At 38.2% G+C, this 19,732-nt stretch overlaps 1 protein-coding gene across 1 annotated transcript in view; it reads right to left on the bottom strand.

The window, feature by feature from the left end:
- Positions 1 to 19,732, bottom strand: part of rims3 (regulating synaptic membrane exocytosis 3) — an 88,267-nt gene that overhangs the window by 37,442 nt on the left and 31,093 nt on the right. The gene's annotated exons all lie outside the window — the stretch shown is intronic.

Below are 19,732 nucleotides of genomic sequence, written 5' to 3'. Positions count from 1 at the left end.
ATGAAACATTTGAAATACAAAAATAAAATAAAAATCACATTTACTGCTCTCAACAGCCTTTTGTCAAATGATTTCGTATTTCAGTAGTGCTAACAAATCAGAAATAAACTGTATTATATAACTAGATGTATATATTATTTAAAAGAAATGAGAGTGGTGCTTGATCGTGCAAAACTCACTGGCACAGGGATGTTGTGGTTTTTAGCGTGTTTGGAATGTTGTGGGTTATTACTAGCAGCTGCTAAGAATGATTACTATAATGATAACCATATTCGTGTCCACACCAATGGAAGATAACTATATTAGCATCCACTCTAACAGACGATTACTATAACTATAACTATAATTATATTAGCGTCCACACAACAGACAATAACTATAATGATAACTATATTAGTGTCCACAGCAATGGACGATAACGATAAATAAATTAGGGTCCACACCAGTGGATGATAATAATAATTATATTATGTCCACACTAATAGACAATAACGTTAACGATAACTATTAGCGTCCACACCAATAGATGATAACTATAATGATAACTACATTAGCGTCCACACCAACGTATGCTTACTATAACTATATTAGTGACCACATCAGCATACTGTGTCTGTGATCAACAGACTTGATATTATATCGATAACTATTTTAGCGTACACACCACCAAACAATAATGAATATTATATTATGTCCACATCAATAGACAATAATGTTAACGATAACTATAATAGCGTCCACACCAATGTATGATAACGATAACTATATTAGCGTACCCACCAAAAGACAATAACTACAATGATAAATTTGTTAGCATCCACACCAGCGGAAAATAACGATAACTATACAGTATAAGCATCCCTACCAAAAGACAATAGTTAGAACAAAAGCATATAACTGGGGACCACCAGTGACTGATAATGTTAACGTCTCAGTTACGGATGTAACCCTCGTTCCCTGAGTAGGGAACGGAGACGTTACGTCGTGACGACGAATGGGGTTTCGCTTAGAAAGCCTATCAACTTCGAGTATTACAAAACGAGCCAATAGCAAAGAAATGCCATGGGTCTGCAGAATTTGCATAGTGTAACTCCGCCCCACCTCGTGGGTATATAAGGAAGTACGCTGGCAATATGCAGTTATGTTACTTGCTGAGGAGCCTAGACTGAACTCATGCTGTTCCAGCGGTACAGCGGATGTTGCAGGGAGATGTAACGTCTCCGTTCCCTACTCAGGGAACGAGGGTTACATCCGTAACCCGTAACCGAGACGTAACCGAGATGGCTGTCTTCCAGTGCCCTGCGTAAGTCTGAGCTCCCTGTCGTGAGACTAGCACGGACGAAGGACTCCTACTTAACACAGGAATACCAAGGTACACTGGGAAGCATATCTCAGGGGAAATAGGCAATTATTGCCTGCCTGAAGGGGGGAACTTACAGAATACACATATGACCCGGAGGGGGATGGATATGGAAAAACACTGGGGTGTCCAGCTCGCAGGGTGGAATGTTTCAACCCCAGGGGTGGCAGGGTGGCTTGCCAAGGGAAAGACACATGCTCAGAGAGGCTTACAGTGGAAATACACCAGTGGGGAACCATGCACATGGAGGCACCTAGCCAACGCAAAAGCTGCCGCAGACATAGACTCTGGTGTCGACGTCAACAGTGCTGGAGGAACTCAGGGCTTCTCGGGGAAACTCACCTGAGGAAATATCGCACGTATCCAGTCCGAGGAGTGGAATGGCGAGCAAGCGAAGACACCTGAGCAGATCCAGTTACCGGCTGGTTGAAGCGAGTACACGAGAAGATACTGGCTCCACTCGGAGATTGTAGAATCTTGCGAATGTGTTGGGTGTCGCCCAGCCTGCAGCTCTGCAGATGTCTGTTAGCGAGGCGCCATGCGCTAGAGCCCAAGAGGAAGCCTTCACACCAAGGGGGCACGGTTGACCTTACTGCTGGTATGCCAAAGCAATGGCGTCCACAATCCAGTGAGACAACCTTTGCATGGAGAGAGCCTTTCCCTTCAGCTTTCCACCATAACAGAAAAAGAGCTGGTCTGAGGTCCTGAAACACTGCATCCGTAAGCACGGGGGGCGCGTACTGGACAGAGAAGTGCAAAGGCTGGGTCTGCCTCCTCCAGTTCACCACCTGATCTCGAAAGGGAGTGGTGGGAACCTCTCAGGATCACGTGAGAATAGGCCGGCCCGAATTCCAGGCACGCTTCGTCAACGGAAAATGCGTGCAGGTCCCCTACCCTCTTAATGGAGGCCAATGCAACCAGGAGCGTTGACTTAATTGACAGGAACTTAAGCTCCACTGATTGCAGAGGCTCAAAGGGAGCACTCTCCAGGGCAATTAAAACCACTGAGAGGTCCCAAGAGGGAAGGAGAGGAGGGCGAGGAGGATTCGGTCTCCTCACTCCTCTCAGGAACCTGATGATCAGGTCGTGTTTTCCTACGGACTTACCTTCGACTGCGTCGTGATGTGCGGCGATAGCGGCAACATACACTTTCAGGGTGGAGGGAGACAGCCTTCGCTCCAACCCATCTTGCAGGAAGGAAAGCACGACACTGATCGAGCACATTCTGGGGTCTTCTCGGTGAGACCGCCGATGCACATTTCATTGCATCAAGCAACAAGGCTATCTTTCATATGTCTTACTTCTTATGCACAGTAGTACGCATTTATTACATGTATTTTATTTTAGTCTACATAATGGTGATCATTTCCACAATTTTTTTTTTTTTTTTTCAAAACTCATTATGACAGATTCACAAAACAATGAACTGAAATTTACTACAGAAACTGTTCAGATCAGATTGAAAGGATCAGGGCAATTGTTAAAAATAAACTTTTCAGGTCAAACCTTGGCAAACTTTCATCACATTTTATCTTTAGTTCTTCTGGTGTTTAGGAATAATACTATCCATCTGGCTTTCTGCTCGCTACCTTACAGTGCTATAACTCAGTGAGGGTGCAGCTATTTTATAACAGTAGCTTAATTTCTGCAAAGAATCATAGTGCTCCATCAGGGTTCTTTCTCAGAGTGAAAAGTGACCGCTGAAATAACCTAAGCATGAAATATAGAAAATGTATAAACAAATATCTCTATAATGTTCTAATTTACTAGAAATTATTTTCAGAAACTCAAAGACTGTAATGCAAGCTGACTCTACTGGACATTTTTCCAAATGGTTACCCAAATAGGGTGTTTTAAGAAAATGTCACAAATGATTCAGCATCGTCTGAGTCACCAGCCTCTTGTGTGTAAAAGCACTTAGTACAGGATGTTATTTTTGAAACAAGGTCAAAGTCAATTTCAGGCGTATTTACATGTACTGTCAGCCGAAGAGATAATAAATCATTTTCTCCAACTCTGTGTCTGTTCATATCTCTAAAATCAATAGCCTATTATAACTCACATTTGTGGCATGACAACCCCTCATTATGAGCTCAATTTCATCAGATCTTACACAAACCCACTTGTAAAAAAGTACAGTTTAGCATACTTTTAAATCAAACACTTATTATGGAAATAATATACTAAATAGATGTAATGTTTTCAGACACTTGCATGTTATTCACAATTAAATTAAAATGTAATGCAATTAGTTGCACTTAAAGGGTTAGTTCACCCAAAAATGAAAATTCTGTCAGTATTTACTCACCCTCATGTTGTTCCAACCCCGTAAGACCTTCGTTCATCTTCGGAACACGAATTAAGATATTTTTGATGAAATCTGAGAGCTGGATCACTCCTCCATACTAGTCCATAGGCTTCTTAAGGGATTGAACTTGCCGGCCTCGAAAAGTTATTAAAGACATCGTTAAAATAGTCCAAGGGACTACAGCGGCTCAATCTTAAGTTTATCAAGCGACGAGAATACTTTTTGTGCGCAAAAACCAACAAAAATAACGACTTTATTTCAACTATTGATTTCCTTCTCTTTGGGCCTCGAGTCAGTTAACGTAGTGTGATTCCGTAGAGCTACGTCACACGTAGGCTCACTATTGGCCGACGCTGGTCATGTGCGTGATGCGTGTGACGTACAACAACAGAAGCTTACGCTATTACACTAGTGAACTGACTCGAGGCCCACAGAGAAGGAAATGAATAGTTGAAATAAAGTCGTTATTTTATTTTTTTTTCGAACAAAAAGTATTCTCGTCGCTTGATAAACTTAAGATTGAGCCGCTGTAGTCCCTTGGACTATTTTAACGATGTCTTTAATAACTTTTCGAGGCCGGCAAGTTCAATCCCTTAAGAAGCCTATGGACTAGTATGGAGGAGTGATCCAGCTCTCAGATTTCATCAAAAATATCTTAATTCGTGTTCCGAAGATGAACGAAGGTCTTACGGGGTTAGAACAACATGAGGGTGAGTAAATACTGACAGAATTTTTATTTTTGGGTGAACTAACCCTTTAAGAGCTTTTTTGACCCACTTAAGTAGGAGTTAGGTTTCGTCTTAATTTATATAGTTACTTTAGCAGTGATCCACTTGAGTTACTATCTTTGAAATACTGATAAAGTGTACTGCATCTACTAACAAGCATTTATGGTAAACTAAATATACTTAAATGTCATTTATAATGAAACCTTTATGTCCTGTATTTAAATATAGTTGCAATTACACATTTGTAACTATGAAGTTGCAGTTTAGTGCATTTAAAATATAATAACTTTAAATGTAATATCGAATAACACACTATAGTTAAAAATATTATACTTTACATGAACTTACAGTACACATTTTTATGTAAAGTACACTTAAGGTGCTTAAAGTACACTTAAGTTAATATTATATGCAAGTATAATAACAGTTTCTTAAAAAATACATATACTTTTAAGATTTGAAGTATGCTTCAAGAGCACTTTCAAAACAATTAATTGCACTTCTTTTTCACAAGGGCTCAGCCAACAAAACATCTGTGGTATGTCCTGTTTATACCTGGTATTAAGATGCGTTTTGGTCCATCAGATCACAAGTGGACGACGCTAGGTGTAAACGGGGTCTAAAACGTTTTGAGGTTGTCCACTTTTAACCACTTCCAGAGGTAGTCAAAAATGCATTTGAACGGATTGCTTTCGTAGTGTAAACGTTCATGTGGTCAAATGCGTTCGGACATCCACAAAAGACCACCTATTCTCAGACTACTGACTTAATGCATAAACATTATGGGAAGCATGCTAGCCAGACGGGATTTAAACTTTGTCGACTGAAGACTTGTTTGTTTTGAAGATGAAAGTTTGTTATGAAGATGAAAAACGTACCAAGAACAATGCTCTGTCACTATTCCTTATTTTCTAACACACAATCACCGGTCTTGTAGCTATGAGAGCAGAAACGAAAGCTGCTGCTCTGGGTTTTTTCTATTATCTCCGGTCGTGTTCATATGTAAATTGTGGGGGATCCTTTTGTCCATTAGAATGAAAGATCTGAAAATCCGAATTTTTTTATTGATACTCGTTAGCAATTACATGACTACCTAAATGATTCATTAATGACAGTGAGTAATATCTCGAGCCAGCAATATGTTTTCATTTGAGACAAAGTGGTGCGTTACACCAGTAGCGTGACCAGTGGAGCGTGACCAGCCAGTAGGCTAAACATAAACTACAGCTGCCGACAAGTATGTGGATGAATTTATGATAAACAAGGAAGGTGCATTCACAACAAACTGTCTTCATTTCCTAAATCCAATCCATCAATAATTTTGCACGGTTAACTTGTAGGGGAAAGAGAAAATAGGATGAAGGTGTTTTGAGAGAATGATGTACTAGAAAAATTTATGGGAAATAAAACACAGAGACCATCAGTATTGAAGGAAACTTCGGAAAAACAACGTCTACACATGTGTGATGCCTTGAGTAGTTACAAATGCTACAGTAAATTTGAATCTGGTAAAACAGTTTTCGAGTGCACAAGCTGTCCGGTGTCACCCTTGAATTGCGACAGAGCAAAAGGGCACAGGAGGACAACAAGACAATGGCAACTTGGTACTTGGTACAATGTACAATGGTCAATGGTACAAAGTATATATATATATATAAAAAAACTGTACTTGCAGATATATGCACACCAGTTATTTTTTTTTGCTAGGTATGTACCAAGTACTAATGTAGACAATACCAAATTCAGTATACACCTTATTGATGATGCATAACAGGCTAGCAAATGCACCAGAATATGAATGCTAAATTGCATGTTAAGCATTTTCACAGGGATTAATTTCAAAATTAATTCGGTAACTCTTTATTTTAAAGCGACGCAATTACATGTAACTACATGTGCTTACTATAGTAATCACAGTAAATTATGCATAATTACAAGTAACTAACCCTAAACCAAACCTAACCTAACTCTATAGTAAGTACATGTAGTTATTTAATATTACTCAGTACTTATTTGAGACACACTACAGTTAAAATCATAATCAAGTACTTGACGTTCTTTTGTCTGTTAGTCAACACACCAAGATAAGTGAATTTAAAGCACGAAAAAAGATAATGATTTAAAATGTATTAGTAAAACATTTAATTTGACATTATTACAAATTGCACTTTTTAAAAGTGTACTTAAGTGTGTTAAGAACAGGCATTAAAGTGTGCTCTCTTTAAGTACACTTAATATTATATTTTCTGCAAAAATAGGTATTTGAAAAATATACTACAAGTGCGCATTCAGTAAAACTTGCCTTTTTTATGAGGGACTGTGTGTCAGATGTTGAGAAGAGTAATTGTGTATGCTGTCTGTGACTTGAAAAGTAAAAGAGCCCATTCATTCACATGATTGAGTAACACTCACACCGGCACCTGCCGTGTTTACATGCCCCCTACAACCCTTGAAGTGAAGGAAAGGGGGTAGTTTAGCCACAACAGCAGCGTAATATGATTGAAAAGCCTGTTATTTTCCCCCATTAGAGTCCTCCCTCTTGCCTCACATATGGTCAGGCAGTCCAGTTAAACGCACCACTGCTGTACCTCTGAGATGACCAAGCAAAACAGGCAAGCACTGTTATTATTGAGCACACAAAGAGAGTCACAAAAATAGAAAACTGGGATTCAATAAAGAACAGCAAATATAATACGCAGTCAACAGGCAACACTGGTGGCATGCTGGGAATGGTCGGTGTATATCGTTTATCAGATTTAAAAAAAGAAAAGGTTTATACAACCCTCTAATTCTTCTATCTTTTTTTCTGGCTCTCAGCATTGCACTATTTTCCAGCCATAGTTTCAATTTCTCATCATTAAAGAAAGAAATGATGCTTATCATGTTATATTAGTCAGCGCCCTCAGTTGTCATAAGCAGATCTGCTAATGTGATCACAGTCGTAGAGCCATTCCTGCCCGCCAGACAGACTGCTGGTTTGCAGTGATTCATTCTGTTTGGCGGATCTCTTGCTCGTTGTCACTTGTGTCGCTATATTTAGCACCTGCAAGCGCTTTTGTGTACGGTTGTGGCATTGTTCTTGAGTCTATTCCCAAGTCTCTGCTCCACTGTGTTAGAGAGCAGACTCAACCAGCCACATTTTCTATTGGGCCTGCAATCATTTTATTTTTATTTTTTATTCTTAACACTAACACTTACTAGAAGTCGACATTAAATGAAACCGCTACCTTTCAAAAATTTGGGATGGGTAAGATTTTTAAATGCTTTTAAAAGAAGTCTCTTATGCTCACCAAGGCATTTATTTGATCAAAATGACAATACAACAGTAATATTGTGAAATATTATTTCAAATTAAAATATGTGTTTCTATTTGAATTATTTTAAAATGTATGTTTTTTTTTTCCTTTAATGTCAAAGTTGCCATTACTCCAGTCTTCAGTGTCACATGATCCGTCTGAAATCATTCTAGTATGCTCATTTGGTTCTCAAGAAACATTTTGTATTATTATCACAGTTGAAAACAGTTGTGCTGTGTTATATATATTTTTTAGAAACTGTGATGCATTCTTTCAGGATCCTTTGATAAATAGAAAGTTCAAAGAACGACAGGAGCAACATCTATGGCTTGACCTGCCTGTGATGAGGGAAGCAGACAAAGTTTGCTTTCTTGACTCCGCCATCTCCCAGGCTGGCCTCTGCGGCGACGCCATCGAGAACTTTGCCCAGCAGTTCTCGGTGGTACAGAAGCAGACGGAGCCAATAGCCCACATCCTGCCCAGGCAGGCCGCTGCAGGCCCTCCACCTGCTCGTCTCGTGGAGCAGGCCACAGGAAGGCGACGCCACCCGCCACAGGCCCCGCCAGACCCTCCATGCGTCAGGCGAAGCGGCGTTTCCTGACACGGGCGACCCAGAGATGTAGAGACCTGGTCTTTGGGAGACAGTGAAGGCACTGCTCCCTCCTTCGCTCGTGTCTTTACCTTGGCAGAGCGTGTTAGTGTTGTCTCCACCCTGGCTTGGATCCTCCCTACGGGCAGCGTCTCTATAGCGTCCCTTTCCGATTGGAATAGGCACGCTTTCCCAGTATTATCCAGTATTATTCTCACTTTATGGGTAAGTAGGAACAGCAGTGAACGTGTAAAGCCCTGTCCTTCTTCCACCCCAGTGGTGCGGGGGGATCAGGTGGCTTACACAGGGCACTGGAAGGTGCAGCGATTGTGGCGTTTTTCTTGGAAGGTGCAGCGTTTTTCTTAGGGATCCCAATTCGTCAGTCACTGACATAACACGTAGTGAATGACTGAATGGGAACATCCATGAAGGAGGGAACGGAGACGTTACGTCCAGTCGCCACAATCCCTGGGCTCACCACTGAGCGACCGGGCACTTTTGGGCTCCTCAGTGAAAACTTCTCTCTGCACACTCCTATATACCTGCAACACGGGGCATGGTTTGTGATGCAAATCTCACTCACCAATGTCCATTGGCTGTTTCTGTTAACACTCGAAGGTGATAGGCTCTCAGGCGTGATCCCAATTTGTCAGTCACTGACGTCACGTCTCTGGTCCCTCCTTCAGGGAACGGGAGTTACTATAGGTAACTTAGACGTTCTTTATCCTGTTTGCTACCTCAATTCAAATTGGAATTTAAAAGGCATTTTCAATCCAATTCCTACCCAACCCTACTTTGGAAAACATCGAATCATTAGGTAACATCTAATGAAATCTGACTAGGTATCATCAAAGGCCCCATCCACACTACTGCGTTTTAGTTTAGAAACGGATAATTAAAACGAATACGATCTCCGTCCACACCACCGTTTTAGCTGCGTATTAGAATTGATCTCCGTCCACATTAAAACGACTGAAAACGCGGATCACGTGACCTTTCACCAACACTGGGCATGCGCGCGCCGGTGTAAACACAACTTCATTGATAAAATTATCCCACCATGCTCTGGGTTAACCCCAAACCGACGCTCCATGTACGGTCAACGCCGCCGCTGCACACGGGAATTGTCACAGATCGCTCGAATAATAGCTTGACTCCGGCGCATGTAGGCAGTTATAGCGTTGTAAAATGCAGAATTTACTTGTACAACAGCGGCTAGCAAAGCTATACGCCATGACTGATGACACCCAATCATAGAGCCGAGCGTGAGCCTCTACTACGTCATCGTTTCTAAAGTTCTCCGTTTTGTCCCGTCTACACTAAAACGCCCTCCGGAGATTCAAAACGAAAAACGGGTCGGCAGCGTTTCTAAACTTCTCCGTTTTGGGTCTCCGTTTTTGCCGTTTTAGTGTGGACGGGAGGTGCAAACGTAGCAAAAGGTCTCCGTTTTTAAACGAAAACGCATTAGTGTGGACGGGGCCAAAGAAACACCCAGTAGAGTTGGATCTGCATAATCAATGTGTTTTCCAGAGCTTGTACTGCATGCTTGTGAACAAAAGCTTCTTTAGATCAAAGTGTGTATGTGTGTGTTCAGCATAAATGTGCAAAGCATCTCCTTACTGTTTGTCAATATTAATTTGAGTTACACCTTCAAATGCACTTCCTGTGGCTAATCTACTCACTGAAGGCCTTGCTGCCCATGGTACACGCCTTTCCAGGAATAGATGCGGGAAAACAAAAGTAGAGGAGTAAAGAATGCCAGAAGGAAGATGAAACATTACAACCTGAGAGGACAAGAAGACCTGGTTTGGGAAAAGGAGGGCCAAGTACACAGCAAAGGGATAAAAAAGAAAGAGAAATCAATGATTGATGAGAGAGGAAGTGAAAGAGGCAGCGACAGGAAGCAAGAGCACAGATCACTAAAGTCCACATCACCCTTGAGAAGATTAAAAAGCTAGAGCCGGACACAGATATTAAGTGTGTCGGTAACTCAGAAATGTATCATCTAGGGATTTCAAAAGTGTCAGTACTTCAGTAGTCGATACTAAAATAAAAAAATGTTCTGTAATATCAGTCGTCCAACAGTATTGGTAGCACTGTGTAGTGACTCAAAATGCTACCAGAAAACACTTCTTGAACCCTGTTCCATACAGTGTACTTGTTGTGCACTTGTGATGTGGTAACACTTGTGATGTTATAGTAATAACTATAGATTTAGTATAATTGCATGCAACTAACCCTAAACCAAACCCCGATCCTAAGTATATGTAGTCAATTTATGTTACTCAGTACTTAAATGTATAATTACACTGTAAAAAGGACACCTTAAAATAGAATGCAATATTGCCCAGTCCAACTTCACTTGCATACTAAATACTTGAAAAATACTTGAAGGCTACATGACATTGTTCTAATTTAATATGTTAATTTATGTTTAATCTTTTAAATAAAGAAGTGTGTTCATCAGAGTTTTTACTGTGGTGTTGAAGCTGGTATCAAGAAATGTGAAATTCCATTGGTATCAACTTCTGGAAATGCATCATCATGACAACCCTTGTGTCAACATATATTGGGAACAGTAAAAAATGGAGAGCTAAAAGAGGATGGAGAGGAGAGGAATAATCGCTCCAGAACAGCTTCCAAGATCATCACAGCTATTCTGAGACTGCAGACAGAAAGAGATGCCAGTGAAAACAGCGCTCTCATCACGGGGGGCTCACAAGGAGACAACTCATCAAGATGACAACTAAAAATATGTCACTGAAAGCTAACCAACTTTCGAAGGAGAATGACACACATAATAGGACTGAGTTTCAGCTCTTCAGACTGCAAACACTTCTACGTAACAATGTGTTGAGCCCTGTGTCAAATGAATATGGAACAACGCGTAATGACTCTCTACAACAATAAGCAATGATGTGTTGATTGAACACAGCAAAAATTATTGTGTTACACTTTTTAAAGTTGCAGATGCATTGTGTAATCAGTTTAACACATTGCTTTTATTACAGAGCATAAACTGTATTACACTGATCAATGTATGTAATTATCCTATTTAGGACAGCATTGAGTTATGACTATATAATGCGTATTGCTACAGACTTACAATAGTCTAGCATTTACAATTGGGCTAAAAAATAATACACCAAAGTAATCATAAACCTTTATCTAAAGAAAGATGCATTTTAAAGAGACTAAAGAAATGAAGTGCTGGTTATTGGTCAGCTAAATGCGAGCTTGCAGTTGATTGTAAGAAAGGGCCGGTGTTTATGCGGGCGGAATGATTGGAGAAGTCCGGCATTCGCCACCAAAGACAATGTAAAAATGTAAAAAAATAAATAAAAATGATTAAACATAAATAGCATGGGTGAATCTTTCACAATAAGATCAATAACATGATAACATGATAGATGTTTTTGTCAAATGTGTTTCTTTCTTTCATTGTGACCTTGTTTGTACAGGACTTTGTTAACACCAGTTGTTTTTTAAAATGTGCTTTAAAAATATATATGAAATTGAATGTATTAATGCATTAGGTGTCATAAACTAACAACACTTGTTAATGTTAGAAAATTGAACCTTATTGTAAAACAACACCAGCAAGTCACACCCCAAGTGTGAACAATAGTTCCTGATTACTTGCTGTAGCAGCCATGAGCATAAAAAAATAAATAATAACTTGATTGGTCCAAAACACAAACATGCACCTGCATAAACCAGGGATTTGACAGTGCTGTTTACACACATATAAACAACCTAGATGTGGCATGCTGCCATTTTGATAAAAAGAAACCCCTCTTTTGAAGACGACAATTCTCCTGCCTGTGGTCTGCTGTGTTTGTGTGTATTTTCTAAGTGCATGACTTTTTAGTTAATGCACATTCATAGCAGGGCCGAAGGCACTCTCCACTGAGTCTGTGTCTGAGTTGTTTTTGGGAGTGCAGGGCATGCCAGGAGAGCAGGGTTAGAGCTGTGGAAGGATGACTCAGAGCTCACAGGGTCGGAGACGCTCTTTCCAACTCACTGTGCACACTTGCACCATCTTATACCTGCTAAGAATAGCAGTGAATAAAGGCAAACTCCAAAAAGGAAATGTTACCCAACACCAATGCACCTGTTACTCAAATGGAAATAACAAAGTGCACAGAAATGAAATTAATAGTTATTCCAAAAATGAACCACTGTGCCTGTTTGCCACGTCTGTTCTGGGTTTGAGTTTTGTTTGAGTTATTCTTGTTTGATTTGCAGATTCGGTTCAGTTTCCAGTGTTTCCTTTGTCTTAGTTTATTAGTTGGCATGGTTTTGTTTTCATTAAAACTGCTTGCCAATACATCCATCTCTTTTATTTTCATCTTTGCTCAACCCATTGCTGACACCGTTTTGTGTTCCACAAAAAAGTAATATGGGTTTGGAACAACATGATGGTGAGTAAATGAAGACAGGATGACAGGGTGAACTATTCTTTGTCTTGCATGATATTGTGTCATTGTTATGCATCCCATACTTTTGTTAATCTGATGTTCTTGATCAGCCATTTTCAAAAGGAGGAAAGGAGCTATGAGAGCATTAAACATTCAATTCATGCTCCTAATGGATGCAGGCCAAGCACAATTACAAATCCAATGAATGAGAGTCCAAGAGCTGTTTAATGCCATTTTCTTAATGTCACTCTGCTGGCGGGAGGTCACAATGGAGGCTGTTCACCCCCGTGAAGTTGTGTCCTGCTGGGCTCATTGTGAAAGAGATGTCTATCAGGAGAGAAATGTAAGACACCACACGGAAATCAACACCTGCTTTCACCCTCTTGATCAATATATCGATCAGTGTGTCATCTGGAGCGTGTAACAGCAGTCCAAATTGATTTTAATGACACATCTTGACCGAAGGCCATGAAACCAAGCATAACCTAGTGGGAGTTTTATTGCGCAAACACCTTAAGCCACAGAAATGAAACAAAACATGTTATTTGCTAATTTCAGCTTGATAATATAAAACAAAAAAACCTCACGTCCACTGACCTAAAAACCTACGAGCTGTTCTCTAGCTTCCACTGCTGCAGTGAACCATGGAGCACAATGCATTACTTCAATTATGAATAAAACAAGACTGAGATAGAAATGGCGCATCACAAGAAACCCAGAATGTTACAACATTCAGAACTCAGAAACATTCAGAAATTCAAAATTATGAAATGATTACAGGACCAAATGTAATAATTAGGGTAGGGATGGACTGAGATTATTTAATTCTGGCCAATACAATATTGATCATTATTTTCATGTTATGGCAGATAACTGATAAATGGCCCATATTCAAATTTTATACTATTTTGTCTAAATCAATGACAAAAATTAAACACTAAAAACTAAAATACATTTTTAAATGCAACAAGTGAATTTAGGCATCACAATATTATAATTTACAGTGTGAAAAAATTATATTGATTTTAAAATGTACTATTTAACAGTCTAATTAATGATTCAAATTTAAGTGATTGTTAGATGACAAAATAGGAAGACAAAATGGAAAAATCTACCATGTACAAAAACATCCAACATTAGGTGAAAATAAGTGATAATAATACTGGCTGATAATTGATTTGTAACAATTTTATGCAGAGTAAATTTAATAATTTTAATGAGTTAAATATAACAATTTTAAATGTAATATCGAATAACATTACACTACAGTTAAACTATAATCATTTACTTTACATGTGCTTTAGTATGCCAGTTAGACTCAGCACATCAAAATAAATGTAGGCCTACTTCTTTGAAAAAGATTATTAAAACAATGATTTAAAATCTACTTTACAGTAAAACCTTTATCTTGACATGATTACAAAGTGCACTTTTTGAAAGCGTACTTACAGTAAGTATTTTAAGAAACACAATTATGGAAGTGTACTCTAAGATCCCTCAAGTGACCTTTTATTGCATGAATATTATCTGCATGTACAGTTTTTTTTTAAATATAGGTTTATGATTTGAAGTACACAACAAGTACACATTCAACACATTTCTTTTTCACAAGGAATGACATAGTCAAGTTTGTTTGTCTCTTTTAGGACCCGTTCTTGAGTTCCATCTGTGATATTTTCTTAATTGTTGGTCCATGTACACATACAGACTGACCGGCGGAGAAAACCATGTATTTAAAATCCCTTAACTATCTAGGACAGAGTGAACTCTGAAGGCATCTTTTCTTTCTCTCAGTGATATATCTAAATATAGGTCCACTCTATTCATTAGCATGACCCTCAGTTCAAAGGCCCCACAGCAAATAGATTGACAGCTCATTTTGAAACAAGTGTTGTCAGATGTGCTTTAATAAAAACAGAGCGCCGGGTGAGCGGCGTGAAGCTGCCTCACTGTCTCCATAGAGATGGAACGGCTGCCAGTGATGCCTGCCTGCCAGAGCCATTCAGCACTGCTGGAAAGTGAAGGTGCCATGTTGTACCATGGCAGTAACTCACCCATATGGTCTAAATGAACCGTTTGCAAATACATAGAAATAGATAGAAATGACGTAAGCTGCTCGCTTTAATTTCAAATCAACTCGCCTATGCCGAGGATTAATATAAAGCTTATTAAGAGGTATTCAGCCTTCACATTCTTCAAGGTTGGCCTACTTGGTTAGCAGGATAAGCTAGAATAACTTAATCTGGCATAAATCTGGGATATAAGCAGTTCGCCTGTTGTTTAACTGCAGACATGCTAAAGCACAGCATGCTATCAGCATGCTAAAACCTAAAACTGAAAGAAATTGAGGAAAAAGAGATATACTTACAAGTTGTCTAGTTAAACTAGTTTACTTGTTTTTAGGTAAACTTACCAATTGACTTGTTTGTTGGACAACTAATTGAACATCCTGATCCAATTGCTGTGCTAACAGAGATAACTACACTTTCAAAGATGTGAGGAATTGGAAATCTTGGTTCATGCCACTGTGAAAAAGTATTTTTTAGCTTATACTTTTAAAATGAATATTAGGTAACACTTTATACAGTCTCCTTGTTACATATGTTACATGTACTTACAATAAAAGTAAATTATGCACAATTACACGTAACTAACCCTCAAACAAATTCTAATCCTATCCTAACCCTATAGTAAATATGTTGTTAATTAAGATCACTCAGTACTTAAATACATAATTACACTGTACCAATGACACCTTTAAATAAAGTGTAACCGAGTAATATTACATAAATCATATATTTAAAAAAAATACTTAAGTGTGAACAGAATAATGTTTTCAGACTCTTAAATGCATGTTAATTGTGATTAAATGAAAATGTATTAGATTAAATTTATATTAAAAGCAATTAGCAGAACATTAGAGTGCATTTGACCCACTTAAGTAGGTAGTAAATCTGTATATTTAAATTCATAATTACTTTAAATGTTTTTGAAATGTGGTTAAAGTATACTGACATGTATTGACATGAATTTATGGTAAACTAAAATATACTTTAATGTAATTTCTATATATATATATATACACACGCATATATATGTAATTGCAAGTTTGTAATGATGGTTGCAATTTAGTACATTTAAAATATATTCACTTTAAATATAATATGGAATAATAAACTAGTTAAAATTATAATAAAGTGCTTTAGTGTGTGTCAACGCATCAAAATAAGTTTACTTTAAAGCACGACAAAAGATTATTAATACAATTATTTATTATGTACTTTAAAATAAAGCTTTTAAATTGACATTATTAAAAGTGTATTAAGGAACAGACATTAAAGTGTACTTAAGTGGCTTTTAATTTCATTAATATAAATTATCTGCAAGTAACATTTTTTTAAAAATATACTTTTAAGATTTGACATATACTACATTTGCACATTCAATACAATTAAGTGCACTTTTTTTTATCACAAGGGTAACCACATCTGCAGATCAGGACCCTGGCCTGTACTCGAGTGTAAATGAAAAAATTAAGCACTTACACAGTGGTACACATTTTTGTCTTCCGAGTCAATCACCCATTCGATTCTCCTTTATCACAAAATTTCTCCTTCGTCTACCTGAGCTTGTGAACTCACATTTATTGCATCACTGACTCAGCTGAATAAGACCTACACCACAGTATCACATTAAATTGCTTGGCTGGAATCTATGGTGGGTGGAAGTGGAAATGTGACAGTAAAGGTGCTATCAATGATAAGGGCAGACGGGTGCTGAGGTGCTGACCCTGATGCCCCAGATGAACCCTGGAGCCAAACTGCCCCCCCTCCACCCTCCAAACCTTCAACACTCCCAGCCCTTGAGACTCATCAGCCCTGCTGGGAGAAGACAGCACGCTGAAAAGGTCATCCTTTATAAACCACACCTTACCTACCAACATAAGCTACTGAGAGAATAGAATGAGAACTGACTCTTTGCTAAAGCCCCACCTTAAAAACTTTTCCGAACAACCCTATCTTAGCAACTGTCCAGTGACACAAAGTACTTAAAAGGACTCACCCTCATGTCATTACAAACATTCATGACTTTCTTTTCTTCTGCAGACCACAGAAGAAGATATTTTGAAGAATGTTGGTAATCTAACCGTTTCGGTGACCATTGACTCATGGGCAAAAAACCCTGAGACATATCTCATAATATTTTCTTTATGTTCCACGGTAGAAAGAAAGTCATTAGGGTTTGGAAAGACAAGAGATAAACGATGACAGAATTTTTTGGAGAACAGTTTTTCCTTTTCCAAACATTTAAATTAATCTTGCAAAATATAATTGGTTAAACAGTTTTTCTTTCCCAAATGACATTTCCCCTTGATTTCTAAAGGTCACTTAATTTGTGTGTTGATTCAGGTCATTGTAGTTTATGGTGTATGCGTTGTAGAAATGTTACTCTAATGTTATCATTTATACTTGCTTGTAAATTATGCTTTTCCCATTTCAGTGACTTTGAAGTGCCTTTTTTTTACTCGATTCTGATTCCTTACTGTGTAATTTAACAATTTCTTTAAAAGAAAAACAATAAATACTTTGCATAGTCTGAATTTGTTCCAGTTCCTGGAACAAATTCACAAATTCCTTTCACAAATCTTTGTTTGCCAAGACCTCTCACATGGCCACACTGCAGCTATCGCTTGTTGGACTGTGTTAACACTTGGGCTGCTGTTGACCCTTATAGAGAGAGAGAGAGTGTTACATGACAATTCCAGAGTCTGTAATTACCCCACAGGGGTACAATTACACCGGAGGAGAGGAAAAATAAGAGGGTATAAAAAGAAAGAAAGAGCAGTGGGCTGCGGACAACAGAAACAACCTCAGATTCTAATCTAGGTTGGTGAAATCCACAGCTTGACTCAATCTTTTTCTAAAAACAAAACAGAATTGAGATGCAGGTTTATTCCTGGGAGAAGCCAAAGTGTATGCTGTATTACTCAGCCACACATCCAGTCATCTGTGAGTCATACAGGGTGATGGGAAGGTTAGCCTGTTCAGTGCTTGACTAAGAGCAGGGTATGATCTTCACATGGTTTGCTAACCAACACGTAGCTTTAATATACAGCCACAAATAAACACACACAAAGACCAGATGAAGTGAAGCAAATGAAAGGGCTTCCCTGTATACCAGCACCTATTAAAACAAATTGATGACTAAATTCATTTACTACCTGAAGAAAATGTGAATGGTGCATCACTGTTCTGAGGAGCATATACTATGCACTTGCTAGTGTATTCTGGATGGTTACTAGTGTGTTTCTAGTAGGGTAGCACCATTAATTGAAATACAACCGAAACTGTGATATGGCTTGGTGCGAATGCAATTTAATTAATAAATAAATGAGAAAGAGAAGCTTTAAAGTCGGCATGAAATCAAAATGGACAAATCTTTGTCTCTGGACAAAAATATTTTCTTCATGACGCATGTCTCGCTGGGACTAAATATCCTCGAAAACTTACTTCAAACTGGCATTCAGATCTGCATCCATATATTTAGCAACACCCAACTTTCTGTTTATCCAGTCAATTCCGAAAGATGAAATCAAATCCCACCCCTACATTTTTCTAATTACAGAAGCCATTTCACTCGGATATACATCACAATAGAGAAGAAAAGACTATCACAACTTCCGTTTAATGCCGACTTTTACTCTGTCCTCGCCATTGCCGGAATTTTCCCGCCTTAATGACTCAACTCTTCCTTTCCATTGACAGAATATTTTGGCAATCCAGGTTTTCACTGTTATACTGTATGATAACACTGCTATTATGCATCTTCTGAAAGAGTACAGAATCTCTGGATCCAAAAACTATAGCGAAGAAAAAGAAAAAACAAGAGATAGAAGCATTGCTTATGCCCATGTAAGGTTTCAACAGCACATAAATCAAAACTGCCAAATGTTACTGAATGAAATGTAAACTCAGGAAGAGATATATGACTGGCAAGCTTTGGGGTGTTGATGGACTCGATCTACTCTGTCTATGTTTTGATTATTATATTACATAGCCATGTTGATATATATTACCGGTATGTGTAGCCCTACAAACAAGCACAGGAAACATGATTTTTTTTCAAAAATCGTACAAACCGTACAGCTCTAGTTTTTAGTTGATTGCTTAAGTCCAACCCCAAGTCTCTATATTCAATTACTTGTCTAAATATATTGATCTGGAAACTATTTTTTTTCAAGTATCATATTAAAATAAAATCACTGTGGAACACAACGAAGCTCCACTATACTAATGTTGTTAATGAAAATGGGCATAAGTAACACTGTGTATTAACAAGTCAGTTGAAACACACAATGTGGCAGAAAGCAAAACCTGGTGACCAACATAACATCTTGCACCATTCATAAAATGAGTAACATACAACAGAAAGAAGAATCCCACAGAGAAACAAAAAGAGATGTGCAAGAACAGTTTGATCCAGCACATATGAAGTCATGGTGACCAGAACATGAGAAAAGACCTGAGAAGAAAAAAATAGGAAGAGATGTGCACAAAGATATATTGAGGACCGCAGGCGCTGTTATGAAGGGTGCAGAGTATGAAAGGCATATGGGCCCTTCAGGATGCTAGAGTGACCCAAATTTAAAACAACTATTGAAAATAAATTGAAATTGATTTTTTTTCTTACTTTTTAAAAATACACAAACACACTATACACACTGCCTATAAGTGTATGTGAAAAACATAAAAAGTAGGAATGAAGACCAAGTTCTTTTTTTGTTTTCTAGCATAACACTGGTAAAAATAGCAGTTCTCCATCAATAAGGTTTCCATTTGTGCGTTTAGAAGCTTGTTGTGGTGTTCAGTCGCTTTGATATTTTTAATATTTATTTATTTATACTTTATTCCTGAATGTAATTTCTTCCTGAAAATAGGAAGGAAATTTGTTAAGTATAATTTTTTTGTAATGGTTGAAACATTTACTCTTAAATAAAAAGACAACGAATGATACTGTTGTGTGCGACTAT

The sequence above is a fragment of the Rhinichthys klamathensis genome, unplaced genomic scaffold (genome assembly GCF_029890125.1).
Source record: "Rhinichthys klamathensis goyatoka isolate OS25496 unplaced genomic scaffold, OSU_Roscu_1.1 h1tg000111l_1, whole genome shotgun sequence".
Lineage (NCBI taxonomy): Eukaryota > Metazoa > Chordata > Actinopteri > Cypriniformes > Leuciscidae > Rhinichthys > Rhinichthys klamathensis.
The sequence above is the reverse complement of the archived record's forward strand: the minus strand, read 5'-3'. Positions and strand labels throughout refer to the sequence as shown.